The sequence below is a fragment of the Macaca fascicularis genome, chromosome 4 (genome assembly GCF_037993035.2).
Source record: "Macaca fascicularis isolate 582-1 chromosome 4, T2T-MFA8v1.1".
In the NCBI taxonomy this organism is placed as follows: Eukaryota; Metazoa; Chordata; class Mammalia; order Primates; family Cercopithecidae; genus Macaca; species Macaca fascicularis.
This window is the reverse complement of record NC_088378.1, coordinates 156,976,459-156,998,629: the sequence shown is the minus strand read 5'-3', so window position 1 is coordinate 156,998,629 and position 22,171 is coordinate 156,976,459. Positions and strand designations below refer to the sequence as shown.

Here is a 22,171-nt window from a genome sequence, read left to right as displayed (position 1 = left end):
TGTGGAGAATGCATTAGAAAAGGGCAAAGATGGATGCAGAAAGACTGGCTAAGATGCTGTTATTGTCGTTCAGGTGAGAGATGATAGAGGTGTGGAACAGATAAATGATAAGGAATCAAAACATATGTAGGTGTGGAACTGGTGCAACCTGGGTATGCATCTGAGGAGAATAGAGCAGGGGCATCACTTCCAGTTTCAGACTTGACCAACTGGTGGAGGGGCACACTCTACAGAAATAGAGGATGTTAGGAGTGAAGGTATCTGTTGGGGAAACCATGAGCTCTTAGATTTTGGGAGGGACACTGCAGACTAGATCACTTGACCTCTATTCTATGCTCCTTCTCATGATCCACCTCACACTATGGAGTCTAGAAAGCCAAAACAACATTCCCCACACCCTCTTACAATTCAGGACTCAAATGTGGTTCAGGTCCTCAATCAGCTACACACCCATGCGTCTTGAATCCAGAAGTGAGTCAGGTGGAGAAAGAGGCAGCAGAGCCTGGGGCGTCCATTCTGCTGATGCAAATCTAGCGAGTTAAATGACTCTGGGTCCAACGCTTCAGGCCATAGCTGCCTGACGTCTGCATCAGAGCTAGGCCTACATTTGGAACAGCAGGTTTCTAATTCCTTAGCTTCCTGCCTGTGGCAAAGATAGAACTTCCCCTAGAGGGTTAATTCTGCAGTGGTATTCTGGGTGCTATTCCTGGAAGCCTGGAGTCTTCTTCAGCCCTTCCTACAACTTCTAAACAGGCAATTTCCTGTAGAAGCCCCTTTCTGCTTACAATGTCTACAATGCATTACGCTCTCAGCAACTGAAAATTAACCAGTATGGAAGTAGTGAGTTTGTAGACCCTACAATAAATGCAGGTGCAAATACATGCATGGCACTCAGATGATACAGGTCTGGGGTCAAGGAGAAAGGACTGGGCTGGCAATTTATGAGTAATGTTAGCATGCGGATATAGAATGAGATCATCCTGGGAGATATCGCCAAGAGAGAATTTGAAGGATGAGAGGAAAGGAGGCCCTGGGGCAAAAGCTTTAGAAACACCAGTTTTTGAGAGGTGATTAGAAATGCAAGCTGGCCATCACGGGAAGATGGAAAGAAGGTAGGAGGAAACCAGGAGGTGTTGGTGTTATAGAAGCCAGAGGTAGAAAGTGGTTCTTTAAGAATGGATGAACGGGCAAGTACTGCCAGGAGGTCCGGCAAACTGAGGACTGAATGTGCCTGTGGAGTCTGGTCTCGGTAACCTTGGAAAGAGCAGGTTTGGTTGCAGTGATGACAATAGGGTCAGATTAGGGAGGTCCAGGGATGAGGGAGAGATAAGAAAATAGACACCATGAGAAGAGGCAGTCTTAAAAGAGGCTTAACCATCTCTGGAAGTGATGAAGGATTAAAGGAGGGGAGTTTATAAAAAATCTTTAGTCAAGCTAAGTCACTCCTCATCATGAAACATTAGTGAGGTGTTATGTGAGGTAGTATTGCATATTTTATCTAAATGATGAATTTTTGCGTGTTTTTTTTTTCCTTTTTCTTTTTTTTTTTTTCTTTTCTTTTTTTTTTTGACAGAGTCTCGCTCTGTCATCCAGGTCATCCAGGCTGCAGTGCATTAGTGCAGTTCACTGGCACCTCTGCCTCTGGGCTCAAGTGATCCTCCCACTTTAGCCCCCCAGGTAGTTGGGACCACAGGTGCATGCCACCATGCCCAGCTAACTTTTGTGTTTTTTGTAGAGATGGGATTTCACTATGCTGCCCAGGCTTGTTTCAAACTCCTGGACTCAAGTGATCCGCCTGCCTCAGCCTCCCAAAGTGCTGGGATGACAGGGGTGGGGTACCACACTTGGTGAATTTGTTTTATATGGGAGAAAGAAGCACATGTTTGAATGGTCAGGAGGTGAAATGAGAAGACTTAGGGGAGAGGGAAGATAGAGGAGAGGGAATGCTTACACACTTCAATGGCTGTGCAAATGTAGCAGGGAGTGGGCTCCAGATGGGGAGATGGTTCTAGAGAGAAGAGAGAACACCTCTTCCACTGCCATGGGAGGGAAGGATGAGGCAGAGACAGCCGATGCATTAGGGATTAGCTGTTGTGGGCAGGAATGGGAGGACAGATGGGCTGCGGTATTTAGTCTGTGCAGTAACAGACAAAATTTCTAGGTTTGTAGGGGGTGAGGGTTGGAGATTTGGGGAGAATGGAGAAGGTCTTAATGGTCATCTGGAGAATGAAAGGTCAAGCTCACTAGATTGCCATCAGCACTGGGGCCCTGTTTGGGATTAGTGACCGGGAACTGACAGTGGGATCAATCTGTACAACTGTAAGATTGTGCTTGGCAGTACTCGGGCACTTGCTCACAGCCAGGACGCAGTTGGTCAGCTCTAGTCATGCAGGCTTGGGGTGTTTTCAGGTCGCTATGATGGAAGGACAATAGGCAAGGGAAATGGACAAGAGAATAAATCAGGGGTTCTCAGTGACAGAAGGGGTGGTAGCACCCTGCTGTGGTGTCTGGAAGTAGGCAAGGCTGTTTTGGGTTCTCAGAATGAAGAGGAGCAAACTGGAATTTAGTGGGCAAGACCCAGGGATGCCAAATGCCCTCAATGTGCAAGAGGGTATCTAACAACAAATAATCATCCCCCACAAATTGTCAATCATACCCAATGATAAATGATGAAACAGAGGGACTGTGGGCTTAGCTAACTAAGCCAAGCAGATAGGGAGGTAAAGACAGGTGGAGGCAGTTAAGAGTAGGAAGACCTGGGCAGGTGAAGAATCAGGAGAGGTTGAGCATGCAAGCTGGCAGGATGAGCATCTGTGGTCAGACAGTGGGTGTCTGAATCCCTGATTTCAGAAGCAGGCAGTTCCCGGTGATGTAGCGTGAAAGAGGGACTCCAGTTTGAGTCTTCTGAAAAGCAAATGTCAAGATGGAGTTTGACATGCAAGAGATTTATTGGGGTAACATTGTAGAGGGTAAAGGGGAGAGTAGCAGGAGTAGGTGGGGAAAGTCTGCAGACCAGGATACAGGGCTGACACCTGTGACAGAGGAGATGCAGGAAAGAGGGTCGGGTGGGAGAAACTTCAGAGAGCAGCCCCAGACTGATGGGGGAGCTCCAGAGCAAAGATGGCCCATCGGGAGGTCCCAAGGAGGTCAGGAATGGTTGGCCTCTGGTACCCTGCAGTGTTCATCATGGCCTTGCACAAAACTGCAGCCAATCTGAAGATGCAGCTGATGGAGGCTGTCCACCAGCCCCCTCCACCAAGCAGATTGTTCTGAAGTGAGACTGAGCAATGCTGCACCACCTGGGCCACCACATGGGGGTAGCAGATGTAGTGTGTGGGTAATGGAAGTTCCAAAACAGCAGGACTAGTTTTTTGTTTTTTTTTTTTTAGACAGAGTCTTACTCTGTCACCCAGACTGAAGTGCAGTGGCATGATCTTGGCTCACTGCAACCTCCACCATCCAGGTTCAAGCGATTCTCCTGCCTCAGCCTTCCCAGTAGCTGGGATTACAGGTGCACGCCACTATCACTCAGCTAATTCTTGTATTTTTGGTAGAGACAGGGTTTCATCATGTTGGCCAGGCTGGTGTTGAACTCCTGACCTCAAATGATCCACCCACCTTGGCCTCCCAAAGTGCTGGGATTACAGGTGTGTGCCACCACGCCCCGTGTTATTTTTAAAATTTTGCTTTTTCTAATGTTTTAGCCCTAATGCCTTGACACATTCAAACTTTCATTCAAAAGTTTGTCAAATGAACTAACGAATGTATGTCAAGAAACTGAGAGAGTAGAGTATAGAGATAAAGTCTTCCTGTCAGGGTTCCAGTCCAGCTCCACCACTTACCAACTCGTCTTAGGAAAACTATCACTGAAGGGGAATGGTGATAAATAGCTCCTACCCTATGGGTCTTTGTGAGGATTTAAAGAGACACTTTAGGAAGAAGGCCCAGCACGGTGTCTGGAAAATGGTATGCAATAAATGATAACCACTAGTAGTATGATTATTTCTGCCCCTTTCCATTATCTTTTGCAAGAAAACCTTTTAACACCAAATAGAAATGTGTTCAGGCAGTTGGACTATGTTACTTCTTCCTATATTAGACTTTTTTTCACTTTCTATATTAGACTCAGTGCCCCTGTAAAGTGCTGATTCCATGTTTTCTTGCTTTGTAAATCTTCATAGTGCCCCGAACAATGTTCTAAACACAGTTGTTATTTACATTACGTAGGTAGAATAAAGATGAAACAATGGGAGAGTCACCCCGCAGACATCATCAGAGACTTCATGGGTCCTTGGGGGAGAGAGTAAGAAAGTGAGTACTCTGTGAGCGTGTCAGAGCTGGAGGAGGGTGGGTTTCCCCTATCCTAGATCCATGTCTTCTCAGCCAGGGAAAGGAAGCAGCTTGCTTTTCCTTTTGAACAAAGCCTGTGCCTGAATGAACATCTCTAGAGAGAAATGTGTTTGTACATTAGACTGGTAATTAAAGGTTCCCAAAAAACCAAGTCTCATTACTCAGCTTAAGGAGCTGCCTAGATACCGTCTGGCATAGTGTCAAGTGTCTGCTTGGTGCAAAGCTGAGCCCGGAGTCATCCCATAGGCTGGGGGCCCTTGAAGACCCGCCTCCTCGGGCTCTCCTGCACCGGACTCAAGTTTGCATTGGCTGGTCCTAAACCAAGCAGGTCCTCACACTTCTCAAGTTTCATTATTCTCTTTTCTAAATATTTAAACAGGCTGTTAAGAAGAGGGCCAGGTCAACTGCCTCATTCAGCGAACATTACAATGGGTAATTGTCGGGATCACAACAGACGTCACAAATTCCATGCAGGTTAAAATCTCTCCGCCTTGAGGAAAGCTGCTGCCAGTCATTCTTCTCTAGACTGCAAGAGTCTGTTAGAATCAAAGTTCAGATAAGGTAACACTGATCACGTCAATTTCTTCTGCACAAAATAGAGCATGTGGTTTGTACTTTACAAACATTTGTCTAATCACTTTCACTGAGGCAGGGAGATAATAATACCTTATTTTTGTAAAATGCTTCCTATTTGCAGAGCACTTTCACCCATATCATCTAATTTGCTCTTTATCGTTGGGTGTTATTTCTTAGCCAGACTAGGGATTATCCTAGTTATCAATATTAATATTAAAAGGAACCACCACCCCAACCATAGCAGCTGACTTACTGACAGCTTTCTATGTTCCAGGCACTGTTTTAAGTACATTACGAGTAGGATGATCCTTGGAAACAGACACCAAAAGAATAAAAAATCATGCATTTGCTTTGCACATATTGAATTTTATGTGCTTGCTGGGAGGATGCTATCCTTGGAATGTTTTTCCCCTCCAAACCTCATGTTGAAATTTGATCCCCATTGTTGGAGGTGGGGCCTAATAGGAGGTGTTTGGGTCACAGGTTGGATCCCTTATGAATGACTTGGTGCTGTTCTCAAGGTAGTGAGTTCTTGCTCTATTAGTTCCCTCGGCAGCTGGTTATTAAAAAGAAGAAGGAGAAGGAGAAGGAGAAGGAGGAGAAGGAGAAGGAGGAGGAGGAGGAGGAGGAGGAGGAGGAGGAGGAGGAGGAGGAGGAGGAGGAGGAGGAGGAGGAGGAGGAGGAGGAGGAGGAGGAGAAGGAGAAGGAGAAGGAGAAGGAGAAGGAGAAGGAGAAGGAGAAGGAGAAGGAGAAGGAGAAGGAGAAGGAGAAGAAGAAGAAGAAGAAGAAGAAGAAGAAGAAGAAGAAGAAGAAGAAGAAGAAGAAGAAGAAGAAGAAGAAGAAGAAAAGAAGAAGAAGAAGAAGAAGAAAAAAAGCCTGCCCCAGCTCCTGGCTCTCCCTTGCTTCCTCTATCGCCATACGATCTTTGCACAAGCCAGCTCTGGCTCCTGTTCATCTTCCACCATGAATGAAAGAGGCCTGGGGCCTTCACCAGGAGCAGATGCTGGCACCTGTTTCTTGCACAGCCTGCAGAGCTGTAAACGAAGTCAATCTCTTTTTCACAAATTCCCCAGTCTCAGGTATTCCTTTATAGCAATATAAAACTGATTAAGACAGAGGTACTCGGGGTGGCACATTTTTGGACAGTTTCTCCTAGGAAAAACCTTGCTCCCTACGACTAACTTCAGTTTGCTCCATCATCCTTCCCATGGCTTCCAAGACGTTCCAGGATCTAGCTCCTTTTCTGTAGTATTCCGAATAAGCCAAATAACTATAATTAATAATAAGACAACACTAATGGGGCATGCCTATATGCTAGGCTTTGTTGTAAGCAGTTTCAAGGCATTCTCTCATTTAATCCTCACAATAGCACCATGAGGTGGGTAGAGTTATTGTCTCTGTTTTCAGATCAGGAAACTGAGGCCCAAAGAGGTTAAGCAATGTGCCTGAGGTCACACAGCTATTAAGTGGTGTGCTAGGACTCTAGCTCACATGGTCTGGCTCTAGTGTCTGTGGTCTTAATTACCACACTGTCTTTCATGGCTGGTAGACTGTGGCGTCCCTTTCTACCAAGATTGGACCTAACTTGAGAAACATGGGGTCATTGAACCCAGTTGACACCTCTTTGCTCTAGATGAAACAATGAAGGCTCAAAGAGGTCAAGTGACCTTCTGGAGGAAGTCCCTTCTCAATCTTCAATGTCCAAGTTCATTGCTATTTTTACTATGCCATGATGTCCTCCTGATGTGGTTTGGATTTGTGTCACTGCCCAAATCTCATGTTGAATTAGAGGAGGAGCCTACTAGGAGGTGATTGGATCACAAGGATGGATTTCTCCCTTTCTGTTCTACTGGTAGTGAGTGAATTCTCGTGAAATATGATGGTTTAAAAGTGTGTGGCACTTCCCCCTTTGCTCTCTCTGTCTCCTGCCACCATGTGAAAAAGGTGCTTGCTTCCTCTTCACCTTCTGCCGTGATTGTAAGTTACCTGAGGCCTTCCAGTCATGCTTCCTGTTAAGCCTGTGGAACTTTGAGTCAGTTAAGCCTTTTTTCTTCATAAATTACCAAGTCGTAGGTAGTTGCTTATAGCAGTGTGAGAACAGGCTAATACACTTGCCAAGTTTTAGCATCCCAAACTGAGATACCAAAGCATAAGAGGCAAGTGTCAACTATTTTTTTAAATTAAGCGCTTGGGAGTTGGATAGCCACCCCGCCCCTGCCAATTAAAATTCATTTTTCACTTTCCTCCATAGAAATGCTTATTTTTTGTAATTAATCAGAGAGGAGGAAACCACCAGGAGCCTTCATTTGCTTGGCCTTTCTGATTGGCCAGCTGTTCTTTGGACATTTGTGTGTTAAACTCCTGGGGGCAGAGTCTGCGTTTGCAAGCTCTGCTGTCTAGGTGCTGACTGCCTGCACTTTTGCTGCCCCATGTTCCTGTTGGCTTGAGTTTCCAGAGAGGTGCTGATTTGGCGTATGTCCAGCCTATTCTGGACAATAGGATGCAACACACTATTACACATATTGTGCACACACCAATTAGGCAAATAGTCTACTTCTGCAGGAATGAGACATTTCCTACATTGAGGAAAAGTTGTCCTGGCTGAGGCCTCCTGGTTTGCTCCAATGGGAATCAAATTATTGGTTTGCAAGAGAACATTTCTGCAATTATCCCTGAAAGAGCACCATCTACCATCTTGTGGGCTATATATATATATATATATACACACACACACACACACACACACACACACATTTTTGTTTTTGCCCATTTGACTGTCTCTGTAGTTTTATTTGTTTTTAGTTTAGATTTTTTTTAAAACACAGCTTATTACCACTTTTTAAATCTGCATGAAAGTGGAAAATGGTTTTTCCTTATAAAAGACTGTGAGTATCACCCAGGGTGACCTCTACTCTGCCTTCAAACAGGACTGAGATTACTGGCCACACCCACTGCTGACCACTTTTGAAGTGCTTAGCGAGTTACGCATGTGAACCTGTTAGCGCCACATTCCATGAGGGCCAAACATTTTCAAATGATCGTAATGTGGTTGCTAAAGACACAGCCTCTGTGACACTTGAAATGTCACAATTGTTTAAATAGTCCTGAGAAAATGACCCTGAAATCACATGCACCTGGGAAAAGTCCATTTCCCCTCCACTTGAAAGCACTGCTGTGCGCACACGCGCGCGCACACACACACACACACACCCCTCCAACATATACAGATGTTATGAGAATTCCAGAAAGTACCAAAACACTGCACTGCACACCACTTCAATTAATTTAAAAACCACTAGTTCTCAACCTCGGCTTCACATTACAATCCTCTGGGGAGCAGGGGTGCCTTTTGAATATTCTGATGTCCAGGACTGACCGCCAGGGGTTCTGATTTAATTGTTTCGGATAGGGCATGGTGACCAACTGTCCCTAGATGCCTGGGACTGAGAAGTTTCCAGGATGCAGGACTTTTGGTACTAAAACACAGAAGATCCCGGGAATCTGGGACTAGCTAGTCATCCTGGTCGAGACAGGCTGTTTTTGTAAATGACCCTGGTGATTCTATTCTGCAGTAAGCGTTGAGAACCATTCGGCTAAACTTGCTCAACTTTAACCCACATACTGAGGACAAGTAACTTAAGACTTGAGAAAATATTGTTCTTTTGTAGAGCATTTCTTTTTTCATAATGATAATAATAAAGAGACCCTCTGTAAATGAATCCTGGTCCACTGGTGCCTTGCCTTCCCTTCAAGGGCCCCAAAAGAGTCACTGTTCCTGGGAGCAGCTTACTATTTCCTCCCCTCACTGGGCGGAAATCCACACAATGAGCCCCTCTGTTGAAGTGAGGAGGGACTACGGAGTTGATTATTTTATAATTAAAGAAGACTCTGGGGGGGATGTTTTGCTCGGGAGCCCAGCATTCCAAACTGGGTCACTGTGAGCTGGAGTTGTCATCAGCCCTAACCAGCAGGAAATACCAAGCAGAGCAGATATTCTTTCTTTACTTTCCAGTTGACTTTTAAATGACTTGTTTACATCCAACGAGGCTTGTAATAATGCCTTGTTTATATCCATCCATCTTCCTCCTGAATTGCCAAACTGGGAATGGGAGAAGAGCATGTATACCTGGGAAACTTCTAGACATGCTGTGGCTCTCAACCCTGGTGTCATATTAAATCACCTGGGAAGCTTTTAAGAATCCAGATGCCCAGGCCCATCCCCCATTCAATTAGGTCAGAATCTCTAGGGGTGGGATCCAGGAAATGCTTTCTGAAATCTCCCCCAGGGGATTATATTATATAGCCAGGGCTGAGAATCGCTGCTTTAGAGTACTGGTTCTCAAAGTGTGGACTCGGAACTAGCTGCATCAGCATCACCTGGCAACTTGTTAGAAATGCACATTCTCAAGCCCCATCCTGGACCTACTGAATCAGAGACCAGGAGGATGGGCCTCTGCAATCGATTTTAACAAGCCTTAGGTAATTCTCATGTGAGATAAAGTTGAGAACCAGTCTGGATGACAAGGCTGCAATGTTATTTTTTTGATCTGCTGGGATACTTCCACTGTGGGCTGTTGCCTCTAATTTTCTTGTCTGCAGCAAAATCCAAATTTCTCTTTTTGATGACTGTCAGAAATAACATGGTTATTCCTGGCTCACCTGGGATGAGAAAACACAGACGACACACCTGGGTCTCTATGCTTATTTCTAGTCTGGGAACCAACAAAGCAATCTTAGGAATAATCATATGAAGCGGTGGAGGCAAATTATTTGGTTTCCTCTAATTAAGTCATCTGCTTTAGCATTGTCTTATAGGGTGCAACTTTCTAGTCTTCTGCTGTCTCTTCATCCATCAAGCTAAGAGCTGCCAGGAAAAAAACAAAATGTGGCCCAAACAGATTTAATTAGAAAGATACTGAGTTAAAGTTCCCTAGGGAAATCTATGATACCATAGGTTGGGGTGTTTATTGTGTAGAATTGGGGGTAGAGAGCCTAAATTTACTCTAATTAAGCAGGGTTTGTGTAAACACTGGAGGATGAGGAAGCCAGGCAGAGAGAAGAGGGTGATCAGCAGCAATCTGAGCCAAGAGAAGTGAAAGCAAAGATGACGTGTTCTCCCATCTGCAGAGTTACTTGAATTTGAGGATCTAAAATCTTTTGACCCAAGAGTTACTGAGAGGCACAAATGGGTATTTTTGTATTAGGGAAGCTTGAAGATTGTCGTCTCCTGTCCTTTCCTTCAATATACAGGACCAAATCACAGGAAAAGGCAGCTGACTTTGTATGTCTTTATAAGTTTCTTGCAATTTGGGAATCCAAAATGTTATTTTTTATTTTTAAATATTTTTTTGAGGCAGAGTCTTGCTCTGTTGCCCAGGTTGGAGTGCAGTGGCGTGATCTTGGCTTACTGCAGCATCCATCTCCTGGGTTTAAGTGATTCTCATGCTTCAGCCTGCTGAGTAGCTGAGACTACAGGTGCATGCCACCACACCCAGCTAATTTGTGTGTGTGTGTGTGTTTTGTTGTTGTTGTTGTTGTTTGTAGAGACAGGTTGTCACCATGTTGCCCAGACCGGTCTTGAACTACTGGCCTCAAGTGCTCTGCCTGCCTCAGTCTCCCAAAGTGCTGGGATTACAGGCATGAACCACCATGCCCAGGCCCCAAAATGTCATTTTTTAAAGTAAAAATCAAATATTAGGTGGTGAACTAACATGTATTCAGTTACACATATATTTTAATCCTTATGACAACACTATGAGGTAAGTATCATTGGCTTGATTTTACAAATTAGAACACCGAGGATCAGGGACACTGAGCAAATAACTTATCTGTTAAATGACAGAGGTACGATTCTAATCCAGGTTTGTCTAAACCTGAGGCCTTTGTTTGCTTCCTTGGTCCAAAAAATATTAACTGGAGCTTAGCATTGTGTAGCCAGCTGGCAGTTCTATATCCAACCACGACACAAATAGATTAGTCCAGACTTCACCCATATAAGGAGACATTGTTGGGGGCAATTCTTTATGGTGCTTCTACATATCTTGTGATAGATTCTATCCCGGACTATCTTTCCAAGGATGTTTATAGAGCAAAGAGCAGTAGAAGATAGAAGTCTCTCTCGGGAAGAGGCCAGATTGGTTTTCTGACTACAATAAAAAAGATAACATATCTCTCTGGGACAAAGGTTGGGTAAGCTTACTAAGGCCTCCCCTTTACAAGTTTGGGCACTTCTGCTTCCGTTTTCTCAGACCCACTGTGTGTACAACACCCATCCACCTGGGCCTGCCTCCACATTGCCCCCACAGGACTTAAGGAGCAAGGGAAACCAGTGTGGCCATGAGTAATAAAGTCCTTTATCTCTAACCTACGAGTCTCATGTCTTCTGCCAATATCAGTGAAACTGTGGCAGGCTCACTTGTTAGCCTGCAAACAGGGTAAAATCTCAGACCCTTCACAGTCCTTGACAGACATGGATTCCTCCTCCTTAGTGCACATAGCAGCACATGGAATTCCTTCAGACTTCCTTGGTTTTGAGTGAGCGCAACTAGCTGACTGGAGTTGGTGTGTTAGAATCTTCTCACTATTCCCTTTCTTCCTCTGTCCCTCTTGCTGCCGTTACTGAAGCTGAGCAGTCACTAGAATGGACAGTAGGGATTTAGGAAGATAGTGTTAGCAGATGTTAACATCAAAAAGACCTGAGGCTCATGTGTATACCAAGTTGAAACCCCACTGTCATTGAATCAGGTGGAAAGTGACTTTAGTAGTTTAGGCCACTTTCCACTCAAAGTGGCAAACTTAATGGAATGTCTTGTCATTAACCTCTCCATGATGGAAGCTCATACCTAAAAAGGAAAGTGAAATTGACTCAATATTTACCTCTCTATGGTATCTTTTCTTTGATCTTTGTCCTGTTAGCAGCAGCAAATCATACGAGTCTGCAGCAACCTCAATTCTTGCCTCTTCAGAAGAAATAATTCAATGAGGGGCATAAGGCAGAGGGAGAGACAGAGGCAAGTTTGAGAGCAGGAGTGGAAGTTTATTAAAAGGTTTAGAGCCGGAACAAAAGGAAGTAAAGTACACTTGGAAAAGGGCCAAGCAGGTGACTTGAGAGATTCAAGTGCATGACGATTTGACCTTTGACTTGGGTTTGTATACATTGGCATGCTTCCGGGGGTTGCATTACTTCTCTCCTGATTCTTCCCTTGGGGTGGGCTGTCGGTGTGCGCGGTGGCCTGCCAGCACCTGGGAGGGGCTGCATGTGCAGTGTGTTTACTGAAGCTGTGCTCATGCTCACTTGAGATTCTTCCGTTACCAGCAGAGTGTTCCTAGAGGAACACTAGAGGTCATACACCAGGTAAACGCCGCCATTTTGCCTCCTAGTGTGCATGCTTAAGCCCACTTGCTCAACTCCTGAGATCTTACTGGGAAGCTGCTGATCACCAGTTTCGGGTGTTTTGTGTGTGTTGGGAGACTGCCTTTCCCTGACGCTGGCTGCAACCCATTATTATTTCAGAGAGGCAGTTTAACAACTGCCTAACCATCACCTACCTGATGGTCACCTGAAAATCCTGGTTCAGGGGACCCTCTCCTGCCCTGCTCATGTCTGCCTAACTACCTACTGTGACAGTCCTGTCTTCTAAATAAGCATAGACTAAGGTGGATCTTCAAACAGCCTCCATCTATCACCCATTTTTCCCATCCCCACACCCCCAAGTCTAGGCTAACATTTTCCAATCTATCAACCACTCCTTCTTAACATAAGGATCAGATCCTGTGCCCTTCCAGTCTTTCTCCTCTGAAGAGGAGAAAGATTTTAATCTGTCTTTTCATCTAAGTCCTTTAAAAAAAAATCATTTGCTTCTTGAATAGGCAATACCTGCATACAGTACAGAATTCAAAAGATACAAGTGTATTTCCTTCCCTTTCAGACTCCAGCCACCCACTGCCTTCCTCCAATCACTCTTACTGGTGTCTTATTGTCTTATTCTTCCTCCTATTCTGTATATAGCCAAGGTTCACTGAATAGGCTGAACGTATAGGGCACAACCAGAAAACAGCTTTGAGTTGTTTTTTTCCTCATTACTATCTTTAAACTCAGCAGACGGTTTTTGTTTTTTGTTTTTTTCTTTTTTCCAGCATATCAGCCAAAATCTTTTAAGCGTTCAAAGGCCTGTTTTAGTATGAGATCTAAGTTTCAGTCTTACATTTGATACAATGCTTCTCTTTCCTCCACAGCTCAGACTGCACCTTCAGACCAGGGACCAGCAGCAGAGAAGTAGAGTGTGGTTTGTTACTTCCCTATCTCCTCTTCACTATTTCTGATGCCTCCAGGATTAGGGTTGTAAGAAGCGTGATTAGAGGGGAAGGCAAGAGTCTTCCTTCATAAATACTATTGTTATTCATCCTTGGTGCCCTCTGTGGCCATGTGCTAACATATCAATACAGTCTCAAGGCAGAGCACATAATAGGAGCTCAACAAGTGTTAAATGAATGAATGAATTTATGAGTAAATGGATGACTCGAACTCAGCAAGTTAATAGGTGTGTCCCAATTGACAAAAGATCAGAAAACACCAGCGTATACCATTAAAAAGGACAAACAAAAAATATGCATGCCCAGCTCTGCTTGCTACACCAAGGTCCAAGAGAGAGAAGAGATGAACATGTGCATTCAAGTTATCACTCTGAACCAACAATGACCTTTTAGAAAATGTAATATCCAGGACTGTGTTATTGTAATACTAGCATAGAGGATAGTGGAAGTCTGTATTTATATTGCTTATTTTGAATGTTAAGAATTCTCAGGCAGGTTCTCTCAACTTGCAAACATGCAGTAGTCATTTTTTAGCCCTAAGCCAGACTTCATATTTATCCTTATGAAATTTTATCTTTTTAGTTTTGACCCATGTTTCCCCTCTCTTGTGATCTCTTTTTAATACTTACCTATTATTTAAAATATAATTGTGCCTCCAAGATTTTTCATCTGCAAATATAGCAACATCTTTCATGTGTTTATTAAGTGAACTAATAAAAATATTGGCCAAATGCAAAGCCATTGGAAATCCTCCTCTAGTCTGAGACATACTTTTTAACACAATAGCATCATTTACATTCAGTATCAGAGTTAAGTTCAGCTGCATATAACATAAAATGAATCAATCAATCAATAAGATAAAATTTAGTTCTTTCTCACTTAAAGTAAACCTGCAAACCAGCAGTACAAAACTGGTATAGCAACTGTGACAGGTATTAAGGACCCGAGGGTTTACTTTCTTTCAGTTTCATAACATGATCTTAAGACTACTCAATGGGTTAAGATAGCTGCTGGAGCTCCAACCATTAACATCCCTAATCTAACCAATAGGAAGGAGAAGGATAGAGGCAAAGGGTGTAACTGCTCAATGGATTCTTCCTGCCTAGTGTACAGATAAAATCAGACCATGGCATTGCAATAAAGAAAATGTTTAATAGACATGAAGCTGGCCACATCACTTGGGAGACCGAGTTTTTACTCAAATCAATCTCTCTGAAAATTTAGGGGCCAGGGTTTTTCAAAGATAGTTTGGGCTAAGGGGTGGGGATGGCTAGGCAATGGGTGCTTGCTCTGATTGGTTGGGGGTGCAATCATAGGGGTGTGGGAAAAGGTCCTCCTATGCACTCAGTCATTCTGGTGGGGTCACAGGAGTGGGTCCAGGTGGAGCCAACGATTGTCAGACCTGCAAAAAATCTGAAAAGATATCTTAAAGGGCCAATCTTAGGTTCTACAATAGTGATGTTATCTGCAGGAGTAATAGGGGAACTTGCATAGCCTGTGATCTCCAGAATAATGGCTGGCAATCATTCACGTCTACACCTTAGCAGAATTCAGGCTCCTCTATCTTCCTAAACTGGTAGTCTCTCATTAGCTTTACAAAGGCAGTTGAATTTTGGGGAAGGGCTATTATTGTTTAAACTGAAAACTAAATGTTGCCCAAAGTTAGCTTGGCCTAAGCCCAGGAATAACTAAGGGCAACTTGAAGGCAAAAGGCAAGATGGGGTTGGCTAGGTCAGATCTCCCCACTACCATAATTTTCTCACCGTTACAATTTTTGCAAAGGCAGTTTCAATGGGACCCCTTCCTTTTAGGAAGACTTGAAAACATTGGGATTCTGTTATGAAGGGAGTAGAAGATAATAGATGTCAGCTGGAGCATCTGGCAGCTTCTTCTCACATCATGCTATACTTTTTTTTTTTTTTCTTTTTTGAGATGGAGTCTCATTCTCTCACCCAGGCTGGAGTGCAGTGGTGTGATCTTGGCGCACTGCAACCCCCACCTCCCAAGTTCAAGCAATTCTCCTGCCTCAGCCTCCTCAATAGCTTGGACTACAGGCACGTGCCACCACGCCCAGCTAATTTTTGTATTTTTAGTAGAGATGGAGTTTCACCATGTTGGCCAGGCTGATCTTGAACTCCTGACCTTGTAATACACCTGCTTTGCCTTCCCAAAGTGCTGAAATTACAGGCGTGAGCCACTGCACCCAGTCCATGCTATACATTTTACATAACTAGAATCTAGTCTATATTTAAGAAGAATGTGAGAAAATTTTTGTTAAATTCCTTGTGCGTATTATGGTTATAGTAATAACTATCTAATTCTTCTGATATACTATCTTAACACTCTTACCCCAAATCAAATGAGTTAGACAAAATTTATCTGTAATAAATTCATGTTTGTGTCTAATTATCATCATGTTAATTTTTTCCTTTTTTCATAATCCATAGGTTTAAATTCTATTTGAGAATTTGGGGGGACTAAAGTCTGTAAAACAAAAATAAAATCCTAAGCCCCCTAACCGATTATGAATTCTCCTCTGGGCCAAGGGAATCCCAGAGAAGTCTGAAAACCAAATTCCTGGCCACGATGGAAACAGAGGTTGGACACACCTCAACGTACTCCCTCCCTTTAGGAGCTCAGGCACCACTGACCAGCATTAACATTAAAACAGATATCATAAGACTGACACAACAGACTCTTTGTGGCAATAAAATTCCAAATTCCAACCTGACTCTGGTGTAGCATCACATGGCAGAGAGCAGACACCAAAGGAAATAAAAATATTTTACTACCAAATATATTTATTGGACATAATTTGAAATGGCCCTGTGAAGCCATCTTTTGTGAGGAACTGCAGAGAACTGCAGACAATCTTGCTTACTACGGTCCAGCCTTTCCCAGATCTAGAGGAGATTAAGAATCTGACCTCTTTAAGGGTCTAAAAGGAGACATTTACCACCTTTCTCTCTGAAAGCAGTTACCTGGAGGCTTCACCTACATAACAAGAACCTTAGTCTCCACAACTCCCCTTGGAACTCAAGCATTCTTTCTACTAACTTCAAGGCTTTACAAAGCTTAACCCTTAACCAAGCGCCAATCAGAAAATCTTTGAATCTGCTTATGACCTGTCAGCCTCACTTCACCTTCAAAACATCCCACCTCTTTAGGTTGAACCAATGTACACATTTAATGCATTGATTTATGATATTACTTACAATTTCTGTATCCCTAAAACATAAAAACCAAACTGTAACCTGACCACCTCAGGCATACTTTCTCACAACCTGTTGATACTGTTCTCCGTGCCATGGTCACTCATATTTGCTCAGAATAAACCTCTAAATAGTTTACAGAGTTGTTGTTTTTGTTGTTTTCTTACTGACCCATCAAAATAGGTAGTTTTCTGAATCCACTTCCTCTTTTGGAAAGTAGTACACATGCTCATCTCTTCTATGCTGAGCTGACTTCTGAAATAAAATCAAAAGAAGTTCATCATTACAATTGCAACTTCTCCAGTTCCTTGGGTTATAATCTATATCCATTGGGGTTCAAACTGAAACAAAAATACTAGGTGGAATCAAGAATTCATTCTAGGGATTTGACTTCAGGCACTTGTGGACCCTTGTCTTGCATCTGGTGTTTGAGTCTGAATTCTGCAGGGCAGCAGGGCAGGGTGGCAAGGCAGATGCAGAGCAGGGAAGTGAGGACAGACTGGAGCCCCCTTCTGCCTCGCACTGTCTCCATGTCTGGCCCCTTTGGCTCATGGACCTAACCATGCCCTGACTGGGTCTGAGAGCTGGAGGAGTGGACCATCTGGCTGCTTCTGCAGGCCCACAGCATGAGCCAGCAGATCAGTGACATGCCTCAGCTGCCCTGGTGATCCTGCTCCCACCTTTGGGGGCGGGGGAAAGAACGTGGCTCCTGCTTCCCTTTCTGCTTCCAACTGTGGTGCAAATGTCTCTTTGCAGTGCCCTTGCCTGGAACCATGCAGGGCAGGGGATTCTGGGAAATGTAGTTCCAGCTGAGCTAAAAGGCCCCACAAAGCTGACAATTTGAAGTCTTTAAGGCTGAAATCCTCCTACTATCGTGTGACCTATTTTTTCTTAATAATGCTCATCTTATCCTTTCTACTTTGAAGTTTATTTCCCTTGGTAGAGAAAATAGAAAGTGAATAGACAGAGTAATCCTGCTTTTTCTCCGTTACTCACTAGCGTTGTGCTGTATGCACGCAGCAGTGGGCTACACCCGTCTTGCTCCCTGTGACTCTGATGAGAGCTAAAGTGTCCTCTGCGTCCTTGGTGGGTCCCATGAGCCTCTGCTCCTCTGAAATGTCCCCTTCTCAAGCTATTGGATCAGATCCATTGTTGTTCTGAATGAAATGCATTGTTTCCTTTTTTTTTGTCTGTGATAAAATCTGAGAAGGTGTGGGCTCACTGTCTCAAGGCTTATATGTTCACACTTCTCTTGCTTTAGAGTCAAAAGGAAGTCTAATGTAGGAATTCCCTTTCTTTCTCAACAATGGGGCACCGCACCACCAAGGCCATGTAACAGGGCAGACATACCCTTCTGTGATCATTTTTTCCCTTTGAGACTGTCCTTTATGCAATAAAAATAATAATAATTTGGACAAAACTGTGTAAGTGTATGCAAACACATGTGTGTGTACAGTTTATAATATGCCCTGGTTAGACGGGACCTACCCAGTAGTTTAACTTCACAAACACTGCATCTCCTGGTGGTGGCTTGGAGCAGTCTGTAGGGAGTATGGAGGTAAAGAGCAGAATTGACCAAAACCTCTAAAAAGTGTGAGTAGTCTGGAGCAAACCAAGGCTGGAATGGAGTCCTCATAAGATGCAGGTACCTACTCTCTGGGAGGTGGCCTCCTTGAGAACCCAAGTGCAGATCCTGATGTAGTCATAGGCAACATTCTATGGCAGGTGAATTTTGTCTTTGGGATCTTGGTGTCTCCCTGCCTCCCACCCAGACCTTGTTTCAAGAAATCTGTCTACGACCATACCACCCTGAACACACCCGATCTCGTCTGATCTCAGAAGCTAAGTAGGGTTGGGCCTGGTTAGTACTTGGATGGGAGAACACCTGGGAATACCAGGTACTGTAGGGGCTGGGCATAGTGGCTTACACCTGTAATCCCAGCACTTTGAGAGGCCGAGGCAAGCAGATTACCTTGAGGTCAGGAGTTCAAGATCAGCCTGGCCAACATGGTGAAACCCCGTCTCTACTAAAAATGCAAAAAAATTAGCTGTGCATGGTGGCATGTGTCTGTAATCCCAGCTACTCGGAGGAGAGGCAGGAGACTCACTTGAACCCAGGAGGCGGAGGTTGCAGTGAGTTGAGGTGACAGAGTGAGATTCCGTCAAAAAAAAAAAAAAAAAGAAAAAAGAAAGAAATCCAAGATGCTCTCATCCCTTTTTCCTGTCACAGAGGAAACAGCTGAAAATTTTTATTCACCTAAAGGGATTCACCCTTCTCCACGCTTTTAAATTTCAAGGGAAGGAGAGAAGACTCTGTAATAGTAGGATTTGGGATATCCACATTAGATGGATGACTTTTGGTGTGCGAGTGGGTCTTCCTGGATTTCCCCAAAATGACATTAGTGTTAACTGTCCAGTCCTCTCCAAGCTTTCATGACTGACAAACACTGAATTACTAAAGAGATTTAATCTGCTTGGCACCTGTATCAGGACAATGGTTGTGACGAGACAGGTGTGGAGGACTCCTTAGCTCCATTATCCTACTGCTCACACGCATTTTCTTTTAAAAGCCTCACCCAACCCAGGACCCAGTGACTGCCCCTGTCACTGCAGTGTCGTCTTTGGAGCCGGTGGGTCTGTGAATACACACTCATCTCCCCTCTGCCCTCATCTCCCCTCTGCCCTTTTCATGCCCCTCTTGGGTCCTGAAAGGAAGGAGCCCCTGAAGTACCAGCCTCTTGCTCAACCAGTGGGAGTGGACTGAAATTTTAGGTAAGATTTATCAGGAGTTCTTGCTGCAACTAGCTCAACATTAATTTTGATTGTTTTTCATAGAAGAAATCCTCGGAGGATAAAGGAAAGGGGAGGAGGGTGGTAGTCTGCAAAAGGAAGATGAGCATTGAGTGGACAGCAATAGAGTCACTCCAGACTTTTCAGCTTGAATCCTCAAATTCAACAGCTAAGAGGGATTTTGTTTGATTGTTTGTTTCAGACAAGGTCTTGCTCTGTCACTCAGGCTGAGTGCAGTGGTGCGATCAAGGCTTACTCCAGAGCTCAAGTGATCCTCTCATCTCAGCCTCCTGAGTACCCGGGACTCCCGAGTACCTGGGTGCACGCCATGCCCAGCTAATTTTTTATTTTTTGTAGAGATGGGGTCTCGTTATGTTGCCCATGCTGCTGGCCTTGAACTCCTGGGCTCAAGTGATTCTCCTGTCTCAGCCTCCCAAATTGCTGGGATTCCAGGCGCGAGCCACTGTGCCTGGCCAGCCAGGAGATTTATTTTCCATTGCCCACAAAGCTGAGAAAGCTTGGGCCCTTCTTTGAGATCCAGGAAACAGGTTTCAGCAGACTAATTTACTAAAGTTTCTGAGAATCAGAAGAGGTGCTAGGACTGAAGAAAGTCCATTGCAGTGTTTCTCACACATTAATGCACAAACCAATCATATGGGGATCATGTGAAAATGCAGATTCTGGCACAGTGGGTCCGGCTGGGTTGGGGCCCAACATTCTGCATTTCTATCAAGCTCGCAGAGAACACAATTGCTGCTGGTCACGAGCCACACTATGGGTAGCAGGAACATATGCCACCTACATAAACTTGATTGGTCAGAGATTCTATTAGGGCTGTGGCTACTGTTAGGGACTGAATGTTTGCATCTTCCAGATTCACATATTGAAATCCTAACTCCCAGTGTGGCTGTCTTTAAACTTGGGACCTCTAAGGAAGGATTTAAGCTTAAATGAGGTCATAAGAGTGGGACCCTGATCTGATAGGTCCCATAAGAAAACCTATAAGATGAGATGCCAGACAAGGTAAGAAGGTATCCATCTGTAAACCAGGAAAAGAGCCCCACATCAGAAACTCATCACGCTGGTACCTTGATCTTAAACTTCCAGCTTACAGAATTCTGAGGAAGTACATTTCTGTTGTGACCCAGTCTGGTATTTGTTATGGCAGTCCAAGGGGACTAATATATTCACTATGGTGCCCACCCAAGATGTTCTGGCCCCATAACAGGAGTTCTGGAGAACCAAAAAGACTCCTGTGCTCCCAGGACTGGCCATCGACAATCTCTAAGCCCAGACAGGCTGGCTGTTCCCTGTGCTATAGTTTACTAGGACCTCAACCTTGCCTGCACATTGGAGTGATCTGTGAGCTTTAAAAAACAACCATGCCTGGGTCTCACACCTAGGGACTCTGATTTAATTGGTTTGGAATGTGCCCTGGAAAAAAGGATTTTTAAAAGCTGATTTGCAATCACCAAGTGATTCTAAGGTGTAGCCAAGATTGAGAACAACTGCTCCAAGTAAACATTTTAGAGTTGAGGGGAGGTTAAAGTCAGTCAGTCAGTCTCTCTCTCTCTCCCCCTCAGTCTTTCATCCACAAAATATAAATGTGAGTCCTTTTGTTTTAGAATGAAACTAGGGTCTGTTTGCCCAGTGCAGTAAGACAAGATATCCACACCAAGTTTTGCAGCAGGAGAAAGAAAGGCGTTTGTTTATTGGGCACCAAGCAAGGAGGACTATGCAGCTAATCTCTCTCTCTCTCTCCCTCCCCGTATTCTTTCCCTCAACAAAGAGTAGAGGCTGACTTTAACCCCTTAGAGAGAGAGAGAGACTGTGTGTGTGTGTGTGTGTGTGTGTGTGTGTGTGTGTGTGTGTGTGTGTGTCTGTGTGTGTAAGGGCTGCCAATGGCAGGAAAAGTTACGGAAACAAAAGCCTTCATTGCAGAATCAAAAAATGAACAGGAAATGGTCATTAACGTCCTGCAAATGTTCTGATCTCCTCTAGAGGTCCTGACTCCTAGATGATTAAATGTGAAAGAATTTTCAAAATCAGGCTGTGAAATGAGTCTTTTTAGTAAGGTGAGAAGGGAAGCCCGATTGGGTAATTCTAAATCTTGAAAACTAAAGGAGAGTCCCCAAATTTCAGTGCCAGCCTCCTATTTAATGCAGATCTCCTCTGCTGCTTTCTTCAGACATAATTCCAAATTTCCCCCTAGAAGCACGGAGTTAGTTATTAAGTATTTTGGTAGCCAATGCCTCACGAGGCGACAAGGCTCTTCTATATCCTCTTGGAGCTCTCTGAGTTGTCCCTTCTACCCTAAGTCACCAGAGTCAGAAGACCCTCAAAATATTTGGAACTAAAACACGAAAGGGAAAACAATAAGAACAAAGGGTATTTTCTCCTCTTTCTTTACTTGTTTTAATTGGTATTTACATTTACCTATGTGAAACCATATTGCTCTGACCTTGTCACGTGGCATGCATTCATATCTGGAATGAGGTTAAGTCTTTTGGAGCTGTGTTACATTTTTATTCTTAACCTGAGGAATATGAGAATTCCAACACCCATTGATGATGAGCCTCCATTTACTTCTAGATTTAACCTAATGCCATGCAACAATCTCAGATCCACAGTGCTCGAGTTAACTGTACTGGACAAGGCAACTGTGTTTCCAGGTGGTAGACATGTCTATGAGCTGGATTAAAGATGCAACAGATACAAACATGTCTAATTCAGAGGTGCTTTATCTTGTACATGGCGGAAACAGCAAATTGCATATCTAGCATGTGGTATATAAATAATAGCAAACATTTAGCATATTGTACCCCCATTTAATTCTTACAGCAATCCTATGAGAATACATATTGTGATATTAATAATTTCATCTTATAGATGAGAGAACTAGGTTCTGAGATATTAGGTAATTTCTTTGC

General features: G+C 43.9%; 1 long non-coding RNA gene and 1 pseudogene across 2 annotated transcripts in view; both read left to right on the top strand.

Annotated features, from left to right (window-relative positions):
• The window catches only part of LOC123572896 (uncharacterized), a 187,695-nt gene that overhangs the window by 156,824 nt on the left and 8,700 nt on the right, over positions 1-22,171 (top strand). The window lies entirely within an intron of this gene.
• On the top strand, positions 18,243-18,361 carry LOC123573123 (5S ribosomal RNA; annotated as a pseudogene).